This window comes from Monodelphis domestica, chromosome 2, assembly GCF_027887165.1.
Source record: "Monodelphis domestica isolate mMonDom1 chromosome 2, mMonDom1.pri, whole genome shotgun sequence".
In the NCBI taxonomy this organism is placed as follows: Eukaryota; Metazoa; Chordata; class Mammalia; order Didelphimorphia; family Didelphidae; genus Monodelphis; species Monodelphis domestica.
The window spans coordinates 286,933,444-286,948,571 of NC_077228.1; the positions used below are offsets into that span (position 1 = coordinate 286,933,444).

General features: G+C 40.0%; 1 protein-coding gene across 3 annotated transcripts in view; it reads left to right on the plus strand.

Annotated features, from left to right (window-relative positions):
* RSPH9 (radial spoke head component 9) overlaps window positions 1–15,128 on the plus strand; it is a 41,199-nt gene that overhangs the window by 20,327 nt on the left and 5,744 nt on the right. The gene's annotated exons all lie outside the window — the stretch shown is intronic.

Here is a 15,128-nt window from a genome sequence, read left to right on the forward strand (position 1 = left end):
TTTTAATATCCCATCATGGAATTATCAACTACTTTTTAATAAAATCCTTGAATTTTGGACCTGAATAACCTCCCAAGAGTAATGAGGCCCATATGTTTAAAGGGCAACTAGGTAGCACAGTGATTGATTAGAGGACCAGTCCTGGAGTCAGGAGACCTGAGTTCAAATCTGGCATCAGACACCAGCTGTGTGACCCTGGGAAAGTCATTCAATTCTGTTTGCCACACTAGCTGGAGAAAGAAATGTATATTTGCTAAGGAAACCTCAAAATGGATCACTTAAGTTGACTACTGAAAGAGGGCTAAACAATAACAACAAATATTTAGTACTTATATTAATATTAGTTTTACTACTATTCTTTAATGAATCAATGTCTTATTGATATGGGCATTCCCTTTACTGTTACACATTTTCACCCATCCTTAGTTCTAATCCTGTAGGGGTCTTGCCCTTGTAAATGTATAAATTCCCTATAGAGGGTTTATCCAATGTACTGGAGGCCTTTCTTACTAGCTCATGGATATCACTGCAATACTACTGGGGCTGCCCATCATTTTGAGGGGCCACCAAGTAGCAAAGTGGATAGAGTTATGGACTTGGACCTGTAATAATTAAAATGAGTTGTGGGAGCCCTATAAACTGTAAGATTTAAAATGGTTGAAGGCTATAAACTGTAATAATTAAAATAGTTGGTTGTCTAAACTGTAGTGAGTAAAATAGTGGAAGATATAAATTGTAGTAGATATAAGAGTGGGTGAGTAAATTGTGACCGCAGAAAATGTGTTTTCACTACAGTGTCTTGTTTTAAATCAAATATAAGGTGGTCACCAGGGAAATATTCCCAATTATGAATATACCCAAGTCAACTGGGTTTTATAGAGAATTTAATTAATAATACAATGAGGAATTAAAGAAAGAGATAAAGAGTAAGAAAGGAATAAGTATAAAGGGCCTTAAGCCAACATGGCCTAGACCTGAGTCTTAAGAGAGAGAGATCAGTCAGTCTTTTATCACTTACCACAAGATCTGTCTAAGCAAGGATTCTAGTGACACCAGGCCAGCTCCTTCTCAGCTGACTCCACCAGCTCAATGCCTGAATCTGAAGGTGTCCAATGTCCCCGAGAGAGTCCTGAGAGAGAGACCCTTCAAGGCAGCCTTGGCCAGCTGCCTCCTTCAATTCAGCCTTTCCCAGCTGACTGTACTCGAAATCAGCCTTTCCCAGCTGACTGTTTTTCTACTCAGATTTCTCATCTCCTTATATAGGGCATTTTCTCCTTTGTCACCTTCCCTAAATTCTTACATCCACCAATCACAATAGACGTTTTTCAAAGGACAGACCATTCTTAATTCACATTTTGTTCTCACCTTTTCTGGGTAGACTAAAACTTCTGAGTAATTCACATCAGGAAAGCTCTGAGTAAGTTTTCACCTCTTTGCTCCTTGTAAGTGTAAACCTCAAATTTCAAGTTGCCTGACCTTTATAGGTACTTAGCACCCTATTGTATAAATTCTAAAAATAGGCATGGCTTAAAGAACTGTTTGCCTCATTATAAGTATGGGTTTAAGTACTTTCATTGTTTAGCAAGGAGTTTTCTCTCCTAAAGCAGTCTTAAGTACTGGTGGAGTAGAGGTCTTCCCATTTCTGATCCAAGTAGAGTTCTCATTTTCCAAATGGGGAATGTTCCCAGTAGGGAATTGTTCCAATGGAGAATTCCCCAATGGGGAAATTTTTAACATTCACAAGTCTGAGAAATTTCAATATTTATAATCCCCCCTGATGATCATTGGGAGACTAGTCTCCCCATTGATCATTTAACATAATCATCTTGTAGTCCTAAAGGCACTTCTAAATATAGATATACACAATATTCAATTTTCTAAGAGAAATTAGAATAGTGAGGGAGGAAATAGAAAAGAAAAGAAAGCAAAACCAATGTTTTGCTAGGCGCATTGACAGAAAGCCAAATTAGGGGCAGTCCCTTTTGGCATAAATGTATACATTTACAATAAATGTTCAATCAAAGTTCAGTTCAATCAATCATCCAAAGTTCATTCTTGATCTTCTTGATGAAGTGTAGGTTTTCCGGTATCTTTCTGCAACAATTCATTCTCTGGATTTAGGAGTTTCAAGCTTCTTTCTTAAAGATATTTTCTCGAACAAAATTCAAAATTCTTGGATTTTCATAAAAATATAATCTTAAACAAAAAAAAATCAAAATTCTTAGATTTTAAATTAAAATACAGACCAGAGCTCAAATGCAGCCCTGACACTTAGCTGTGTGGTCCTAGATAAATTATTTAACACCTCTCTCAGCTTCAATTTCCTCATCTGTAAAATGGAAATAATAACAATATCTAACTCACAAAATTGTATGTTTATAAACCTTAAAGGGTCATATAAATGCCAACTCTTGGTCATTATACATGTCATAGATAGTCCTGATTCTTGTCCTCTTTATGGTTTCAAAGTTGGGCCCATTAAAGACCCAGCTGTTTTTGGAGAGGGTAGCGGAGGCTTAATCTCCCTCCAGGCTTCTGGCATTCCCAGTGGAGAGTAGGAAGACCTATATCAGGTGATGTTCCCCTGGGAGCCACATGAAAGACCATGAGAGCAAGCCAGAGAAAATCAGACAAAGTAGAAAAGACTATCTAAGGACTAACTGAATTAAGACCACATTTCCCCTCACTTCTAAGATATCAGATAGTTATAGAAATTTGAGGATTCTGATTTCCAGTGATCTGTGTGTTCTTTTAGCTGAGTGATGGGAGGAATTGATATAGCAAGGCATCATTAATCAGTGGTACTGATGATATTAAGGAGGTATTAATTAGCAATGGTGATTGATACTGGGGAGAGTGTACTGGACAACTCCAACTATTCACAACCCACACTCCACAACAGTGAATAAAATACTCTTTAGGTACCCTACTTACAAGTGGGAATTAGGATCAGGATCCCCAATACTTATATGGCTACACATTCTCTCCTATTAAAAATTTTTTACTGGTCCCTCAGTAACTACAGGATAAAGACCAATTCATTCAAATCCTGCCAAAACCCAGCTCAGACTTTTAATTTCCTACACAAAGCCTCTCTCAGTTACTCTAGCCCTCACTGACCACTCCCTGCCTCCCCTAAATACCTACCTAGAAGACTTATTTGTGGGCCAGATCATTCAGGAACTAGTGTGTGATACTCTGCTTTGGTCTTTATCTTTTTATGTGCTTATGTCCCATTTCAATGATTTCATCCCAGCTACTACTAATACAAAGACTAATCTTTTAGCACCAAAAGTCTCCCAATGATATTGTAAGTCATAGGATCTCAGGATATGTAAAGAATCAATAAAAAGATGTGTGGTTGGAATAAGCCAGTTGTGACATATTATCAATGAAAGCTTATATGGCCACAGTGGCATAGAAGACTGAGAAAGGAGTGGGGGAGCAGGATTGTTGGCCAACAGAGAGAAAGTGAAGAGTGGACAGCCTGAGAATTGTCCTGACAACCCTTGGAAAGGCCTCTACTGGTGGCAGTGAGATGATTCAGTGGCTAGAGAGCCAGGCCTAGAGACAGGAGGTCCTAGGCTCAAATGTAGCCTCAAATACTTCCTAGCTGTTTAGTAACCCTGAGTAAGTCACTTAACTCCCATTACCTAGACCTTACTGCTCTTCTGCTTTGGAACCAATACACAATGTTGATTCTAAGATGGAAGGTAAGGGGGGAGAGAAAGAAAGAGAGAGAGAGAGAGAGAGAAAAGAAAGAAAGAAAGGAAGGATGGAAGGAAGGAAGGAAGGATGGAAGGAAGGAAGGAAGGAAGGAAGGAAGGAAGGAAGGAAGGAAGGAAGGAAGGAAGGAAGGAAGGAAGGAAGGAAGGAAGGAAGGAAGGAAAGGAGAGGGAGGAAGAAGAACTCTAGTGCTTGGGGAAAAATGCATTATATAGAATTTATAAAAAAGAATCTTAGCACCCTTTTGTATTAGATCTAAAAATAGGCACAGCTTAAGAGCTTTTGCCTTACTATAAGTATGGGTTAAGTATTTTTCATTGTTCAGCAAGGAGTTTACAACTTTATCTTCCCCTAAGGCATGCTTAAGTATGGGTGAAGTAGAGTTCCCACATTCCTGATCAAGTACCTTCATTGTTTAAATGGGGAATGGTCTTAACCAAATCTTATGAAGTAGGGTCTGAGAGTCTCCCCATTGATCATTTAACATAATCATCTTGTAGTCCTAAATGCACTTCTGACTACACATGCATACAATATTCAATTTTCTAAGAGGAAATTAGAGTAGTGAGGAAGGAATAGAAAAGAAAGAAAGCAAAACCAATGTTTTGCTAGGCGCATTGACAGAAAGCCAAATTAGGAGCAGTCCCTTTTGGCATAAATGTGTACATTTACAATAAATGTTTAATCAAACTTCAGTTCAATCAACCATATCCAAAGTTCATTCTTGATCTTCTTGATGTAGTGTGGATTTTCTGGCTTCTTTCTACAACAATTCATTCTCTGGATTTAGGAGTTAGCAAGCTTCTTCCTTGAAGATCTTTTCTCGAAGCAAAACAGATTAATGGAGTATGGGTGTCACCTGAAGGAAAACCCCTGCTCCCTAGAAGTTTCTATCACCAAATTTGCCAATCTAAATAGTATATATCTAAAACCATCAACTAATATCATCTGCAATGGGGATAAACTAAATCCATTTCCATTAAGATCAGGAGTGAAACAAGGATGCCCATTATCACCTCTATTATTTGACATTGTATTAGAAACACTAGCAGTAGCAATTAGAGAAGAAAAAGAAATTGAAGGCATTAAAATAGGCAAGGAGGAGACCAAATTATCGCTCTTTGCAGATGACATGATGGTCTACTTAAAGAATCCTAGAGATTCAACCAAAAAGCTATTTGAAATAATCAACAACTTTAGCAAAGTTGCAGGATACAAAATAAACCCACATAAGTCATCAGCATTTCTATATAATTCCAACACAGCTCAGCAGCAAGAACTAGAAAGAGAAATCCCATTCAAAATTACCTTAGACAAAATAAAATACTTAGGAATCTATCTCCTGAGACAAACACAGGATCTATATGAACACAACTACAAAACACTTTCCACACAACTAAAACTAGACTTGAACAATTGGAAGAACATTAACTGCTCATGGGTAGGACGAGCCAATATAATAAAAATGACCATCCTACCCAAACTCATCTATCTATTTAGTGCCATACCCATGGAACTTCCAAAATTTTTTTTTACTGATTTAGAAAAAACCATAACAAAGTTCATTTGGAAGAACAAAAGATCAAGGATATCCAGGGAAATCATGAAAAAAAAAATACAAAGGAAGGGGGTCTTGCAGTCCCAGATCTCAGACTATATTATAAAGCAGCGGTCATCAAAACAATTTGGTACTGGCTAAGAGACAGAAAGGAGGATCAGTGGAATAGACTGGGGGCAAGCAACCTCAGCAAGACAGTATATGACAAACCCAAAGATCCCAGGTTTTGGGACAAAAATCCACTATTCGATAAAAACTGCTGGGAAAATTGGAGGACAGTGTGGGAAAGATTAGGTTTAGATCAACACCTCACACCCTACACCAAGATAAATTCAAAATGGGTGAATGACTTGAACATAAAGAAGGAAACTATAAGAAAATTAGGCGAATACAGAATAGTATACATGTCAGACCTTTGGGAAGAGAAAGACTTCAAAACCAAGCAAGAATTAGAAAGAGTTACAAAATGCAAAATAAATAATCTGGATTACATCAAATTAAAAAGTTTTTGTACAAACAAAACCAATGTAACCAAAATCAGAAGGGTAGCAACAAATTGGGAAACAATCTTCATAAAAACCTCTGACAAAGGTTTAATTACTCAAATTTATAAAGAACTAAATCAATTGTACAAAAAATCAAGCCATTCTCCAATTGACAAATGGGCAAGGGACATGAACAGGCAGTTCGCAGCCAAAGAAATCAAAACTATTAATAAGCACATGAAAAAGTGCTCTATATCTTTTATAATCAGAGAGATGCAAATCAAAACAACTCTGAGGTATCACCTCACACCTAGCAGATTGGCTAACATGACAGCTATGGAAAGTAATGAATGCTGGAGGGGATTTGGCAAAGTGGGGACATTAATTCATTGCTGGTGGAGTTGTGAATTGATCCAACCATTCTGGAGGGCAACTTGGAACTATGCCCAAAGGGTGATAAAAGACTGTCTGCCCTTTGATCCAGCTATAGCACTGCTGGGTTTGTACCCCAAAGAGATAATAAGGAAAAAGACTTGTACAAGAATATTCATAGCTGCACTCTTTGTGGTGGCCAAAAATTGGAAAACGAGGGGATGCCCGTCAATTGGGGAATGGCTGAACAAATTGTGGTATATGTTGGTGATGGAATACTATTGTGCTAAAAGAAATAATAAAGTAGAGGAATTCCATGGAGACTGGAACAACCTCTAGGAAGTGATGCAGAGCGAAAGGAGCAGAACCAGGAAAACATTGTACACAGAGACTGATACATTGTGGTACAATCGAAGATGATGGACTTCTCCATTAGTGGCAATGCAATGTCCCTGAACAATCTGCAAGGATCTAAAAAATACTATCCAGAAGCAGAGGATAAACTGTGGGAGTAAAAACACCGATGAAAAGCAACTGCTTGACTACAGGGTTGGAGGGGATAAGACTGAGGAGAGACTCTAAATGAACACTATAATGCAAATTCCAACAACAGGGAAATGGGTTCGAGTCAAGAACACATGTGATAACCAGTGGAATCGTGCGTTGGCTATGGGAGAGGGAAAGGTGGGGGGGGGGGGAAGGTAAAGAAAATAATCTTTGTTTCCAGTGAATAATGTATGGAAACGACCAAATAAAATAATGTTTAAAAATTAAAAAAAAAATTGCCAATCTATTCATAAAAACGGTCATTTTGGCACCCAGGGCATCGTGGACTCTGTTAAGAGAGTATGGATAGCCCCTGGTATAACTACTATAGCCTCTAAAGTGTGTTCAGCCTGCTCTACGTGTCAAGCATATAACCAATATGCATTTCGTGGAAAAGCCTTTGGTGGGCGTTCTCTGGCTACACACCTTTTGAACATCTACAGATAGATTTCATAACAATGCCAAAGGCTGGACGTTATAAATTTTGTCTAGTCATTGTAGATCAACTGACCAGATGGCTGGAAGCATTTCCTGTGACCCGAGCCACAGCGGATTTTGTTGCTAAGATACTTTTAAAAGAAATTATTCCTCGCTTTGGACTGCCAGCATGTATTGATTCAGATAGAGGAAGTCATTTTACTGATTCTGTCCTAAAACAGATATATTCTTCCTTGGGGATAACTCCCAAATTCCATGTTCCATATCATCCCCAGAGCTTAGGCCCAGTGGAAAGGATGAACAAAGAACTTAAAACTATGATTGGAAAATTATGCACTGAGACACATTTAAAATGGCCTGAAATTCTACCTCTGGCTCTGTTTTATCTCAGAAGCAGGCCTAGAGGAGACCTACACATCTCACCATTTGAGATGCTTTTTGGACATCCACCTATACAGGCGAAACCTTTTTCCCCTGCATATACCTCACTATTAGGGGGAGATACTACTATTGCTTCCTATATACAGGAATTACAGCACAAACTGCGTGAACTTCATGAATCCGGAGCTGCAGTACAAGCCGGACCACTAGACTTTTCTCTTCATGACCTGAACCCAGGAGACAAAGTGTATATTAAGAATTTCAAGCGTACTGGAGCAACTCAGCCTTCCTGGGAAGGACCATTCCAAATATTGTTAACTACTCCAACATCCAAAAAGGTTGGAGAAAAGGACTCTTGGATTCATTGTTCACATGTGAAGAAAGCATCTTCTGTTGGGACTGATTTACTGTACCCTATAATATGCATTGAAGATAATAATCCATTGATAAGTGGATGTTGTTTTTCAAAGACACATTGAATTACTGATTTTTCCTTATTTTTTATTTTGATTAGAATAATTGATTTTTTCTTTTTTTCTCATTTCTTGTACTAAAGGTACATATAATTAATATTTTTTGCAGTAATAGAAGTTTAATATATATATTTGCTATAATGTCAATGTGTACCCAAAAGCTTTAAACTATGGGAACCTGCCATTTATTGATAGAATGTTATGGGACTGTGATTAATGTTTATGTATGATTCCAGAAAATGGGATAAAAACAAGGAGCACAGACTTAACCTGAAAAGTGCCAAAAAGAGCACACAGGAAATACTAATGTGAGACTTGAGGTTGCGACACTTGACATATGTTAAGTCGTAGGACTTCCTTGTATCTACACTCTTTGCGAAGTTCTCATACAAGTACAAAATTTGACTATCATGCTGGCTCCCTATATCTCTGGGACTGTCAAAAGTCAAACGAGGGAATGATGCTTCCCTATCAAAATAAAATTGTAATTCTTTTCCTTCTTATATTATGGCAACTTGCTGTAGTCTTGGCTGCAAATGGGAAAGTGAAATATTACTGCATTCTGTCCTACAGACTTGTGGGATAGAAATTACTTTAAATTGGACCTATACAAGGGCCTATTTTGAATTTTTTTCCTTATGTTTTTTATTGTTTTTCTCTTCTTTTAATAATTGATTCATACAACCCCATAACTCAGCATTGCATCCTGAGCTGAACTGGATGTTTTTGTTTTTTTTTAAACCCTTACCTTCTGTCTTGGAGTCAATACTGTGTATTGGCTCCAAGGCAGAAGAGTGGTAAGGGCTAGGCAATGGGGGTCAAGTGACTTGCCCAGGGTCACACAGCTGGGAAGTGTCTGAGGCCGGATTTGAACCTAGGACCTCCCGTCTCTAGGCCTAGCTCTCAATCCACTGAGCTACCCAGCTGCCCCCTGGATGTTTTTTTTTTAAACACCTATTTCAGGGGGGATTGTATTTTAATTTAAAATCCAAGATTTTTTATTTTTTGTTTAATATTGTATTTTTATAAAAATCCAAGATTGTTTTTGTTCAAGAAAAGATCTTCAAGGAAGAAGCTTGCTAACTCCTAAATCCAGAGAATGAATTGTTGTAGAAAGAAGCCAGAAAATTCACACTACATCAAGAAGATCAAGAATGAACTTTGGATATGGTTGATTGAACTGAAGTTTGATTGAACATTTATTGTAAATGTACACATTTATGCCAAAAGGGACTGCTCCTAATTTGGCTTTCTGTCAATGCGCCTAGCAAAACATTGGTTTTGCTTTCTTTCTTTTCTATTCCTTCCTCACTACTCTAATTTCCTCTTAGAAAATTGAATATTGTATGCATGTGTAGTTAGAAGTGCATTTAGGACTACAAGATGATTATGTTAAATGATCAATGGGGAGACTAGTCTCCCAATGATCATCGGGGGGATCTTAAACATTCTCAGACCCTACTTCATAAGATTTGGTTAAGACCATTCCCCATTTAAACAATGAAGGTACTTGATCAGGAATGTGGGAACTCTACTTCACCTATACTTAAGCATGCCTTAGGGGAAGATAAAGTTGTAAACTCCTTGCTGAACAATGAAAAATACTTAACCCATACTTATAGTAAGGCAAAAGCTCTTAAGCTGTGCCTATTTTTAGATCTAATACAAAAGGGTGCTAAGTACCTATAAAGGTCAGGCAACTTGTAAACTTGCAAGTGGCAAAGAGGTGAGAACTTATTCAGAGGTTTTATTACTCAAAAGTTTAGTCTACTCAGGTGTGAATTAAGAATGGTCTGTCCTTTGGAAAACGTCTACTGTGATTGGTAGATGTGAGAACTTAGGGGAGGTGACATAGGAGAAAATTCTCTTTAAAAGGAGAACTCTCTCTGAGAGAACGGGTGGTGGCTGGTTTGCCAAAGCTGAATTGGAGCTCGAACTAGTTGGAGTAGCTGGGTCTCTCTGAATACCAGAATCTTGCTTGGGACACATCTTGTGGTGAGTGGATTAAAGACTGACTGATCTCTCTTAGGGCTTGGGCCGAGGCTGGCCTACCCCTTTCCTCATTATTTTCTCTTACTCTCTCTCTCCCTTTCATTAATTCCTTAATTTGTATTAATTAAAATCTCCATAAAAACCCAGCTGACTTGGGCATATTTCATATTTGGGCATTTTTCCCTGGCAACCATTTTATATTTGATTTAACTCAAGACAATATCTTGAAACCATATTTCTGCGGTCACAGTTTATACCAACCACTACTTTAATTGTCACAACCCCTAGGGACTCTATTGACCTTTCAGAGCTCACAAGGTTTTAGTCTAGTTCCATCATGGTGAACCTATGGCATGCATGCTAGAATGTGTCAGAAGAGGCTGCTCCCCTCCCCCTCTCTGTGCACTTGAGGACATTCCTCACTTCCCTGCCCCTCTGCCCAGCAGCCCAATGGGAGCCCTTCCTCCCTCCTCTGTCTGGGGTAAGGTGCTGGGGGAAGGTGGGGGGAGGACTCTAATACTTCTTTAATTATCAGGAAAGACTAGATGCCACAGTAGTTCCTAGGTCATGTCAGCAAACCACATGGGGAGATAAAGGCCTGAGACCCCTTTCCCCACTCAAAGACTTATGGCATTTTGTTCTCCTGGCTGCACCACAGCCAGGGACAGAGAATGATGTGGCCAGTTAGTGCCTATACACAGTGCTTGTTCAACAGCCAACCAAATGTTACATAGCAAGTGACTAGAAACAAAAAATACTTACAACTGAAGTGGAAATCTGATGCCTTCCATTCCACTTTAGCACACACCTCAGGCCCTTCTGGTTAGTGTCTCTCCTCCTCACCTTATAGATGAGCCATGTCTGACTCTTCATGTCCCCATGGACCATTGCTATCCAGGGGATTTCTTGGCAAGAATACTGGAGTGGTATGCCATTTCTTTCTCTGGTGGACCCTTTTGTCAGGCAATAAGAAGTTAAGTGAATTACCCATGGTCACATAACTAGGAAGTATCTGAGGCTGCATTTGAACCCAGGTCTTCCTAACTCCAGGTTCAGAGCTCACCACTGAGCCACAACTGCCCCTTTACAGATGTATACAAAGTGATATTTTAGGAAGATTAATGTCAGGGATGTATAGAATGGATTAGAACAGGGAGAGATTAGAGGAATAGGGAGACCCTTTGGGAAGTTACTATAAGAATCTAAGTAGACAGATGGTGGGTGGTTGTAGACACTGAAAGAATCATCAGGATAAGTTGACTGCCTGGATGGTGAGGGAGAGGGAAGAATACCAGGTGCCTCCAAGATGGAGAATAACAGAAATAAACTAGGCCAGAGGTGAGGCAAGGGGAGGTAAGGGGAGCTGATTGTCAGGAAAAGACAATCAATTCCTTTGTAGACAAGTTGAATTGGATGTGGTAATAGAACATCAGACAGAGAGAGATATCCAACAAGCAGTTAGAGATGGAGCTGAATCTCAGAAGAATCATCTTCTTAGCTGTGATATGGGAAGCCCACAGAGGGAGAGTGTACATAGAGAATTGCAAATTGTCTCTATAATGGCTATATAACACTCTGGATATGTTTCTGCATTGTTCTGCGGGGCTGAGGAGGTTGGAGAACGAGCAAGGCATGTTGAGGAACTGAGTTGAAGGTCCTAGAGCAGAAGAGGAATAGGCAAGAGTCTGAGGGTGGTAGCCTGAGCAGGACCTTGAACCTCATCCCTCACAGGATGGGGCCTGCTAGTTCTTGGAGATATCAAGAGGTTTATAGGGCTTGGGGTATTCACACCTATGAGCAGCTTAATCTGAAGCCTTGTTATCTACATTGGACTCTTGAGTTCCCAGTCAGGCCAGGAACCAGGAGATGAGGCAGCAGATTCCCTCTGATAATGGAGGTCAAGAATGCTGGGTTGGTGGAATCCTAGGGTCTAGGGGGTGGGGTGTGGAGTAGCCCTAAAGCCCCTCAATTTGGGGATGATCCATCTTTGCCATTCTCTTCTTTCATCCAGAGTCTATCTTTTGCCTCTCTCTGCCCTTCTCCACTGTGGATAGAAAGTGAATTGGGCCTTTCCTGCCTTCTCTAGACCTTGGGCACTTCATGTATCTTCTCAATATTTTTGAGAGAAGAAACAGTATCCAGATAACTCTTCTTTTATAGCTTTGTGAGGGAGGCTAGACCCCAATCTGGGACTTCCAACCCTGACTTCTCAGCTCCAGAGAGAATGTCTTCTGACTTGGGGTGGGAGGAAAGAAGGGAGGACATGTTCTCTCTCTCTCCTCTTTCCCTCCCTCCCTCCCTCCCTCCCTCCCTCCCTCCCTCCCTCCCTCCCTCTCTCTCTCTCTCTCTCTCTCCTCTCTCTCTCTCTCTCTCTCTCTCTCTCTCTCTCCTCTCTCTCTCTCTCTCTCTCTCTCTCTCTTTCTTTCTTTTCTTTCTTTCTTTCTTTCTTTCTTTCTTTCTTTCTTTCTTTCTTCTCTTTCTTTCTTTCTTTCCTTTCTTTCTTTCTTTCTTTCTTTCTTTCCCATAGCAGTCCTTTCTTGTGTATATGGGTCAAAAGTCAGCAGGCCAAAGGATCTTTGGACATGTCTATGAGTCCCAGTCTTCATAACCCCTGTCCTACTTCTCCTCTGCCCCCAATTTCTTTGCCTTTGTCCCACCCGGACCTCTGTTAGATCAAGCAATCTAGCACCCCAGCAGAGACTTTCTTCAAGGAAGAGCACATCCTAATTTCAGTCTCTTGATTAGATATCTGTGTCTAGGCCAGAACAAATTGGCCTTTCAAAGGAGATCTAGGAATCAATGATTTCTCTCTAAATGCATGGTAATGAGTTTCCTGGCTTTTAGGAGGGCACTGGGGATCCACTTCTTTTAGGGGAAGCTGGCCTTGGGACAAAAGAGAGGGGAGGGAATGGAAAGCTTTTGTCAGGGGATAAAGGAAGCAAGGTCTTGAACATTCTATCCAAGGACCTGGTTTCTTGGGAGTGAGCCTAGTTAGTATTGGTAAGGGTTATTTTCTTTTTCCTCATTTTGTTATGGAAAGGGCTCAGAGTTCAGAGTTAGAAGACCTGCTTTAAATCCTACCTTTGTTAGCCATGTGATATTGGACAGTCATTTCATTTCTCTGGGCCTCAGTTTCTTCATTTGTAAAATGAGGGGATTGGACTTAATGATCTTAAGGTCCATTCAGTTCTAAATCTTACAAGTCCTCCTCCTTCTCACTTTGCTTTTAACATTTATTTGCCTGGAATGAGTGGTCCTTAGAAAATTAAGGCTCAGAATGCCTTTAGGGAGGGAATTCAGGGGAAGAAATACCATGGTTCTACTACAGGTTGCTCTCAAGGCAGCTCTTAAATTTCTGTCCAGGGCTTGGAGACTCTGGTTCTGTCCTCTTAGGGCTGCCTCTAAGGAGCCACCAGAAAGCCTGTTCTAGCTTTTTCCCACAGTGAGCAGAGGATTAGACCAGCAGCTAGCTCCTAAACTTGGCTTCCAGGCTCTTCCTTAGCTGTTGGTGAAAATGCTTAATGACTGGAATTGAGCTGGGGGTCCAAGTTGTCCCTGGTGGGCAGGGATAATAGGACTACTAAGCTGGAAACAGAGATATCCATGTACAGGCCTCAGAAACCCTTGAAGCCCAGGGCTGAGTGAGGATCTAAGGGTGCTGGCCAGAGGGATGGGAATTATCATCTGTTTTCTGTCTAGGAAGAAACCTGGCTGCCCCCATTCATTCAGAATGTAGGAGGTTAATGCTCTCTGTTTCTTCCTGGATCAGGGGTAGAGATTCTTCTTGTCAAATTCTAAAGGTTGGTGCAGCTTCAGCATTTCACAGAAATTAAGTTCTTACTATGTGCAGAGCACTAAAAGAAGCTCTAGGGGCAACCAAAGTTTAGAAAAAACATGGTTCCCAAAACAAAAACAACATGGCTCCATTGGTTATGGGGTTTACTGTTGAGTACTGGAGACATACCACATAGAGCATTAATTGCAATGCTTAATGTTCTATGATAATTAAAACAATTTTTTTTTTGGTCAGGACCTATTTGAGAGCTTTATTCCTAGGGAGAAAAAAACCTCCCCTTACAAATGCAGATTTTTATTTTTAAAATCTTAATTTCTGTCTTAGTATCAATCCAGGTTAAGTGACTTGACCATGATCATACAACTAGGAAGTGTCTGAGGCCAGATTTGAGCTCAGGACCTTTCCATTCCAGGCCTGGAACTCTATCCACTGTGCCACTTAGCTACCCCTCTAAAATGCAGATTTGCAGTTGTTCTGCAGCTTACAATCATGAAATTTCCAGAGGGCATTGAAGTTAACTGACTTGCCCAAAATCAAACAGCCAGTATGTGTCAGAGAAGACTCTTCAGCCTGGTCTTTCCTTTTCTGAAGCTGTCACTCTGGTTCCTACTTCACCCATTCTGCTTCTCAGCATTACAAAACTGGAAAAGAAAGTGTTATAGGAAATAAAGTTACCAACAGAAGGATAAGGAAAGGCTTCATGGAGGAGCCATTTGAAAAGATTTTGCCAGCCCCAACTTTATCAGGTAGGCATTGTCCAAGTATATAATCTGTAGTACTGTCTTGGGGACACTCCTGATTGTCTATTGGCATGCTGAGACAGAGGGGGAGTTGGAAGACCTACCTAACATGTCAACTGACCTTCTTTAAAAATTTTGATTTAAAAATATGAACTTGGGAAACACCAACAAACATAAACATCTCCAGTCTTAAAAATAACCCTAAAAAACAACAGTGTGATTTTATTTGAAAACATCTAGCTTGGGGCATTTAGACAGCACAGGAGATAAGAATGCCAAGTTGGGAGATGGGAGGACCTGGGTTTAAATCTGGTCTCAGATACTTCCTAGCTGTGCGGTCCTGGACAAGTCACTTAACCCCAGTTGACCAGACCTTGCTGTTCCTCTGTTAGAATTGATATGAAGGCAGAAGGTTAGGGTTTGTTCCAAAAACACAAATCTCACATATCTCTACTGTATCTAGTTTATTTTCTTTTAAAAAGTGTATTGCTTTCCTGCTTGTCTATCTCTCCCCTCTATATTTCCTTTGCATTTTAAAAAATGCCTCTTTAATATTCTTCTCTCTTCTTTTTTTTCCTTTTTGGTATTGCTATTCTCACTCTCCTTGTTCCTCCCCCATTC